General features: G+C 34.5%; 1 long non-coding RNA gene across 1 annotated transcript; it reads left to right on the forward strand.

Annotated features, from left to right (window-relative positions):
* The first annotated feature begins 2,848 nt into the window (after positions 1 to 2,848).
* Positions 2,849 to 8,304, forward strand: LOC114543454. The gene is made up of 11 exons (XR_003690047.1): positions 2,849 to 2,891; positions 3,239 to 3,299; positions 3,514 to 3,613; positions 3,717 to 3,758; positions 5,264 to 5,387; positions 5,693 to 5,756; positions 5,826 to 5,868; positions 6,211 to 6,271; positions 6,486 to 6,585; positions 6,689 to 6,730; positions 8,237 to 8,304. It is a non-coding gene; the product is annotated as an uncharacterized LOC114543454 (long non-coding RNA).
* The last annotated feature ends 236 nt before the right edge of the window (positions 8,305 to 8,540 follow it).

The following is an 8,540-nucleotide window of genomic DNA, read 5'->3' on the forward strand; positions in this document are numbered from 1 at the left end:
TCACAACTTTAATCATTAAGATGGCTCATCGCGTTGGTCTATCGAAGTACAACAACAACTTTGGTAAGACACACAGTTTAAATTTTCTATTTTACCCCTTACGAATACACTTTCACGCAGTCTTGATCCTTTATGATTCTCCTATAAACACACACCACTTCTACTCACTTCTTATCTTCATCGTTCTTCTACACAAACTCCCAACCCTGCTCCCCGCTGACGAGTCCGCAAAAGGATGAAACGCCGCGTACGGGGATACTGATTCGCACGCTTGCCTTTCTTGTCTTCTGTTTTACTTTTCTACCTACCTCCTTACATTACCTTGACTTAACACCACCAATAACGCTACACAACCTATTACTACAAACGCAACTACATAGTTTCTTGAAGAACTCCATCATACACAAACAAAACCCTTTTTAAAAAGAATTTTATTTCAAACACACCACATGGTTGGCAGTTGTCCAACAAATTCCAAACTACCCTGGTTATTTTTATTTTTTTCTACGCCCCTCAATTCGCAATTAACTATTCAACAAATTACTCATTATGTTCCCCTTTAGCCCACATACACATAACGTTCTATTTTTTTCTCTAGTTTGTTTAATTCAGACAATTGTTACAAATTAACTTATAACTATGTAAGAACTACAATATGGTTCCAATTACCTATGTCAAAATATAAAATAAACATCGAAGATCTGCTGCGTGTCACAAACTCTCTGAACAAGCCCAAGATAGAGATCATAAATTAAATTCGTTAGTTCCTCAGGAAAAAATTTGTAAATATTCCCTAAGACGATGTCGAAAATTCTCTCTACCTCGAATTCGAACTGATCGGTATAAGAACTCCTTCATAATCGCTAACAGTCTCGAACAATAGCCTAATTTGTTATAATTGTAAGATAATTGTATATTAGATTTAGTTAAACTTTTGCATGTATATACTTTTAGGTGTCTTTTATGTACATCGTATATAATTCAGTTTTTACTAACTGCAAATTACGATTATTAAATTCAATCAATCAAAAATCAATCAACTTAGTCGCCTGGAAGGATCAGGGGATATTCCCCAATAATTGTCATGATTTGGTTTATACATTTCTTTTATCCGAACTATGAAAGTTTCCTTTATATATATCTCATCAGACCAAATAGCTAACTCTCAAAATTGTGCTATCTTCACAGTGGAAAATTTGCATTTTACTCCTGCAAAGTAATCTAAATATATATGTTTGAGTTAGTTGTAATTTAATACTAGAATTAATGTATAGTCAGAACTCAGACTTAAGAACTCAAATGGTTAACCTGTGTGACTATATAGCTCCCACAAATGCTATTAAATCATGCAGGTTAGTTATTTAATTCTCTCTTAAGATGTTAGAACTTTTACCTATTAAGAACCATTCATCTGAAGAGCTTTATTTTATGTTTGTTTTCTAATTTTCATATGAATTGCATTTCATTCATCCAAATTCTCCCAAATTAAAAATAAACTAGGTACATTTCATCTATTGAATTTTTTACATGCACATACAATAACCTGAAATTAATTTATTAGTTAATCAATTGAAGCATGTTAGTCAATCCATATCAAGACTTAGCAAGCACTAAAATAAAGGTAATTGTTTTAGTCTTCTATTCATATTTAAGTATCTGGTTGTGGGCCAGGCTGGCAATCAGTTGGCTATGTATGTGTGTTAAAATATGTAAAAATATTATATGATAACATATATGTTCAATTTGATAGAGCATTTTATTTTTTTCATATAACTTTTGGAAGATGACTAGTTTTGAGCAAATTGACGTATAATGAAGCTCGATAAACTATAATCAACTCTGAATTTGTTATAATCATACATATATGTCACATATAAAACCCAAACATTGTTTACATTATATGCCTTGAAATGAGCTGAATGCTCATTAGTATGCACATATCAATTTGATCAGTCCAATTGTTGTTTAGGTAAAGTGATCAGCCTAATTGGAATGCCAGCATAATTCAATTTGTTCTAGATAGTATTTTTTAAAGACGCCTTGTATATAAAATTAACCCTATATTAATACAATATAGAGTTTATATATATATCATCTGAACCAGGTTGCTCAGGATACAAACCAATTGTATTCATTATAGAGGCAGAATTAATGGGTCAATTTAATCTAATATTAAATCATTCAATCTAATAATAACTGCCCACTTTTTATAAACCTTAGATAATACTAATAATTCTATTTTGAGAATTAGATGATATGAATGAGGAATGAAATGCAACATTATTAGAGTTTCTGTGCACTTCAGTATTTTATCACATTCAACAACAAAAGGGTCCAGGGCCAGCTTTTGCTGACTGGTTTTGCCTAAACCAATTAGTGTAGGCTACTTAATTAATTTGTAATTGCCCATACATCCCATCTTTACTATTTTTCTGAACAAAGATCTAGAAGTATTCATTTAGAACTGTTATTATATAAGAACTAAAATTGCTGCGGGTGAACCTCTGAACATGAACATGAACCTGAACATTAAACTCTTGACCATTCTACCCAAGGTTGTCTTTAATTGTCCTGAAAGTTACATACATGCTAATCCACATTTGACTGATTTCTTAGATAGCGGTTCTAAATGATTTCATACAAAAATTCCACCTTTCTCAAAATCGCGATGATTCTCTTTGGTTCTCCACTCTCACGTGGTCTTTCTGTTCTTAGAAAGTTGAGTGAATTACGGGAAAAGACGCAAGAAGAAATCAACTCCCTCGCTTCTCAGCTGCAGGTTCGTTTTTAAATACCATCAATTATTTCTTGCTTTCGTAGTTACGATTTAATTCCACTTTCGTTTTAGGGTCTGCGAAATGAAAATAACAATCTGTCGATGCAATTAGCAGGTAACATTGCAGCTATGTCTATAACCTCTGCAAGTTGTTTTACAGCACTTGCGATTCATTAGAGGTTAATTTTAAACAGATCGTAGTCATCGTACAGCAATTGGCATGTTTCGAACAGTGATTTAAAGATACGTCCGGATACGTACCTACGTACTTGAATATGAAATTTTAGTCTCACCCACTCGTCGTCTTCGACTTTTGAACTTCAGTACCTTTGCGTAGTTCAGAAATTAGGTAATATCACAAAAATTGGTTCAACGCTAATTGATGCTGTCCTTGTGTCCCTCGGTTGGGAAACACCAGGCAATGCTGTTTTCATTATTATATGATTTACTATCTCATTGCAGATTGTAAGTTGGTTAATGCGCAATTAGAAAGAGAGATTCACAGTTTCACAGAAGTTCAAAGGTATCGTCAAACATCACATGTAACACGTGCCCGGTTGTACGAAAGCTCGATATAATTTTGCATGCATTCATAATGACTTGTCATCTGTCTTGAGTATGTTCCAGAATTAAGTCATCACATTTTGAGATTTGAGCATCGCCTGTACTTGCAAAGCGTTTTCTTTTGCTTGTTTCTCGCTGTATATCGAAGAGATGCTTTTTCCTTTCTATCTTAGAAAAAATGAGCGTAAGACTGTACTTCTTAAAGAGCAATTTTCCCATCTTCAGCAAAGGGAGGCTGCCGGGCAAAACACCCTAAGTGAAGTACTAAAAGTGGTAAGTGGAACTAATTTGTATTAGTGTGTATGAGATATAATGAACCAATTGAGGTTCAACTTTGTACTACCGTTCTCTGAACGTCTTCTTTGTGCGTGTGTAGGCTGAAAAGACAACTTTAGAAAGGGATGCTGTTAATGAAATGGTAAGAACTGTGAATTTCGTTATCTATATATGTCGCTAAATGTGTTTTGAATGTGGAATTTGAACGCGCGTGTGGGTATAACGGCATTGCAAATCAGTTTTCTTTTGTTTAAGTTGTACGAAATTCCCGATTTGACGTCACGTGCGGTAACTTTAAAGGCTAATAGACCATTGCAGCAACAAAATATTTTGCGTATTTTTTTTAAAAATACCTTTTGATGTATTCAAAATGCGCAACCGTGTGATATTAACATGCACTTTAAAAATTTTACAAATGCGTGAATGAAAAATGATTTTATTTACTTATGTAGTTTTTGATTTTAAAAGAAATAATAAAATTGTTTAAAATTTTCTGTACGCATAAAAGAGAACTGTAGAACAGTTTTTAGATCCCCCCAAAAATGGAGAAACAATTGCAACCTGCAGTTTTATTGTCTTCCTAATGAGAGATCAAAATAACCAGCATATTTAGTACAAACTATGTCTTTAATGCTTTCTTGACTTTATATTGTGTAAGGTTGAGAAGCTTTCATTTGTCCCGGCTATGACGGAGAATGAATTGCACAAAACTGCAAAATTACGGGCTGTTTACATTCAACGAAGCGTGAGATGAATTTAAGGTATTGAAATGAGCAGATAACATGATCCTGGCAGTCGTATAATCACCACAACAATAGCATGTGCTTGTTTGGTGTCATAAACACTTATTTCAATACCTCAAAGTCCTCTCACGCTTCGTTGAATTTCGGGTAACCGGGCTCATGTAAACAGCCCCTTAGTTCATTGGTGCCTGTATAAAAAATCTTTCTGCATATGGTTTTAAAAAGTCGTGCAGGGGCCGGTTGTTCAAAAGGCGTTTAGCTTAAACGGTGGATAAGTCTAAAATAGAAAACAAAATGATCTATTTATTGAACAACTGAGCTGTAATATTTCGATGCAAATATAGTTTAATTCTCAATGGAAGTACACATTGAATGCATAAGATGCAGGTTCAGTCATTCACGAGATGTATGAGAGTATTTTTAAACTTTGGCTTATCCACCGTTTAAGCTAAACGCCTTTCGAGCAACTGGCCCCAGGTGTTCTTTACCAAAGAGCTACTTTCCAATTGGGAAATACTTTTGAAAAAATCACTATAAAATTTATAATTTATTCAGACAGTGGACATTTCGTGTTTTTAATAACGAACGAGAAAATCTGGAGTTCTTATAATCTAAATTGGGAAAAGGAGGGAATGTTTCATCAAAACCGAGGTTATTTGTGAAACAATTTTGGCCTGTTTGTCTATATAAGATAAGGCTTACCGTTTTAATAAAGTAAAGATTAAGTACATGTGTAACGGGAGCAAAACAAATTTTCTTGTTTCCTTTAAAAATTTGAGAATACGCAATTTCTTTCCGAAGAAAATCTGCATGATTAGCCGCGTTTGACTACTTACTCGCAACAAGCCACTTGCTTTTTTTTCGGAAGGGTTTTATTTTCTCACGAAATTTTCTAATCCACTAGGCAACAATTGGAGAAGCAATGCCAGTTGGTTTTCAGTGAAAATGAAGTCTTAATGAAACGTCAGGAGTTGCAAAATCAAAAGTTAGAAGAGCTCACAGCATTCTACTGTCAATGATAGCCGAAGGTGTGGAAATATTTTGTCGTTTTTTTTCTCACCTTTAGATTAATGTACTAGATATGTATTTCTTTGTTAATTAATTAGTCAACATATTTTGAATTTTCCAATACACCCACGTTAATTGTTTACTGCGACAATTTTACTATGATTTGCCAACATTTGGTTTACTGTTGAGTCATTCCATGGTTACGTATACACGCGGTAATTGCCCACTCGCGGTTCTAAATTATTTCAAACAAAAATTCCACCTTTCTCAGAATCGCGATGATTCTCTTTGGTTCTCCACTCTCACGTGGTGTTTCTGTTCTTAGAAAGTTGAGTGAATTACGGGAAAAGACGCAAGAAGAAATCAACTCCCTCGCTTCTCAGCTGCAGGTTCGTTTTTAAATACCATTAATTATATATTGCTTTCGTAATTACGATTTTATTCCACTTTCGTTTTAGGGTCTGCGAAATGAGAATAACAATCTGTCGATGCAATTAGCAGGTAACATTGCAGCTATGTCTATAACCTCTGCAAGTTGTTTTACAGCACTTGCGATTCATTAGAGGTTAATTTTAAACAGATCGTAGAGTACAGCAATTGGCATGTTTCGAACAGTGATTTAAAGATACGTCCGGATACGTACCTACGTACTTGAATATGAAATTTTAGTCTCACCCACTCGTCGTCTTCGACTTTTGAACTTCAGTACCTTTGCGTAGTTCAGAAATTAGGTAATATCCAAAAATTGGTTCAACGCTAGTTGATGCTGTCCTTGTGTCCCTCGATTGGGAAACACCAGGCAATGCTGTTTTCATTATTATATGATTTACTATCTCATTGCAGATTGTAAGTTGGTTAATGCGCAATTAGAAACAGAGATTCACAGTTTCACAGAATTTCAAAGGTATGGTCACACATCACATGTAACACGTGCCCGGTTGGACGAAAGCTCGATATCGTTTTGCATGCATTCATAATGACTTGTCATCTGTCTTGAGTATGTTCCAGAATTAAGTCATCGCATTTTGAGATTTGAGCATCGCCTGTACTTGCAAAGCGTTTTCTTTTGCTTGTTTCTCGCTGTATATCGAAGAGATGCTTTTTCCTTTCTATCTTAGAAAAAATGAGCGTAAGACTGTACTTCTTAAAGAACAATTTTCCCATCTTCATCAAAGGGAGGCTGCCGGGCAAAACACCCTAAGTGAAGTACTAAAAGTGGTAAGTGGAACTAATCCGTATTAGTGTCTATGAGATATAATGAACCAATTGAGGTTCAACTTTGTACAACCGTTCTCTGAACGTCTTCTTTGTGCGTGTGTAGGCTGAAAAGACAACTTTAGAAAGGGATGCTGCTAATGAAATGGTAAGAACTGTGAATTTCGTTATCTATATATGTCGCTAAATGTGTTTTCAATGTGGAATTTTGAACGCGCGTGTGGGTATAACGGCATTGCAAATCAGTTTTCTTTTGTTTAAGTTGTACGAAATTTCCGATTTGACGTCACGTGCGGTAACTTTAAAGGCTAATAGACCATTGCAGCAACAAAATATTTTGCGTATTTTTTTTAAAAATACCTTTTGATGTATTCAAAATGCGCAACCGTGTGATATTAACATGCACTTTAAAAATTTTACAAATGCGTGAATGAAAAATGATTTTATTTACTTATGTAGTTTTTGATTTTAAAAGAAATAATAAAATTGTTTAAAATTTTCTGTACGCATAAAAGAGAACTGTAGAACAGTTTTTAGATCCCCCCAAAAATGGAGAAACAATTGCAACCTGCAGTTTTATTGTCTTCCTAATGAGAGATCAAAATAACCAGCATATTTAGTACAAACTATGTCTTTAATGCTTTCTTGACTTTATATTGTGTAAGGTTGAGAAGCTTTCATTTGTCCCGGCTATGACGGAGAATGAATTGCACAAAACTGCAAAATTACGGGCTGTTTACATTCAACGAAGCGTGAGATGAATTTAAGGTATTGAAATGAGCAGATAACATGATCCTGGCAGTCGTATAATCACCACAACAATAGCATGTGCTTGTTTGGTGTCATAAACACTTATTTCAATACCTCAAAGTCCTCTCACGCTTCGTTGAATTTCGGGTAACCGGGCTCATGTAAACAGCCCCTTAGTTCATTGGTGCCTGTATAAAAAATCTTTCTGCATATGGTTTTAAAAAGTCGTGCAGGGGCCGGTTGTTCAAAAGGCGTTTAGCTTAAACGGTGGATAAGTCTAAAATAGAAAACAAAATGATCTATTTATTGAACAACTGAGCTGTAATATTTCGATGCAAATATAGTTTAATTCTCAATGGAAGTACACATTGAATGCATAAGATGCAGGTTCAGTCATTCACGAGATGTATGAGAGTATTTTTAAACTTTGGCTTATCCACCGTTTAAGCTAAACGCCTTTCGAGCAACTGGCCCCAGGTGTTCTTTACCAAAGAGCTACTTTCCAATTGGGAAATACTTTTGAAAAAATCACTATAAAATTTATAATTTATTCAGACAGTGGACATTTCGTGTTTTTAATAACGAACGAGAAAATCTGGAGTTCTTATAATCTAAATTGGGAAAAGGAGGGAATGTTTCATCAAAACCGAGGTTATTTGTGAAACAATTTTGGCCTGTTTGTCTATATAAGATAAGGCTTACCGTTTTAATAAAGTAAAGATTAAGTACATGTGTAACGGGAGCAAAACAAATTTTCTTGTTTCCTTTAAAAATTTGAGAATACGCAATTTCTTTCCGAAGAAAATCTGCATGATTAGCCGCGTTTGACTACTTACTCGCAACAAGCCACTTGCTTTTTTTTCGGAAGGGTTTTATTTTCTCACGAAATTTTCTAATCCACTAGGCAACAATTGGAGAAGCAATGCCAGTTGGTTTTCAGTGAAAATGAAGTCTTAATGAAACGTCAGGAGTGCAAAAACAAAAGTTAGAAGAGCTCACAGCATTCTACTGTCAATGATAGCCGAAGGTGTGGAAATATTTTGTCGTTTTTTTTCTCACCTTTAGATTAATGTACTAGATATGTATTTCTTTGTTAATTAATTAGTCAACATATTTTGAATTTTCCAATACACCCACGTTAATTGTTTACTGCGACAATTTTACTATGATTTGCCAACATTTGGTTTACTGTTGAGTCATTCCATGGT

This window comes from Dendronephthya gigantea, unplaced genomic scaffold, assembly GCF_004324835.1.
Source record: "Dendronephthya gigantea isolate DGI-Jeju-01 unplaced genomic scaffold, DenGig_1.0 000462F, whole genome shotgun sequence".
Taxonomy (NCBI): Eukaryota; Metazoa; Cnidaria; class Anthozoa; order Malacalcyonacea; family Nephtheidae; genus Dendronephthya; species Dendronephthya gigantea.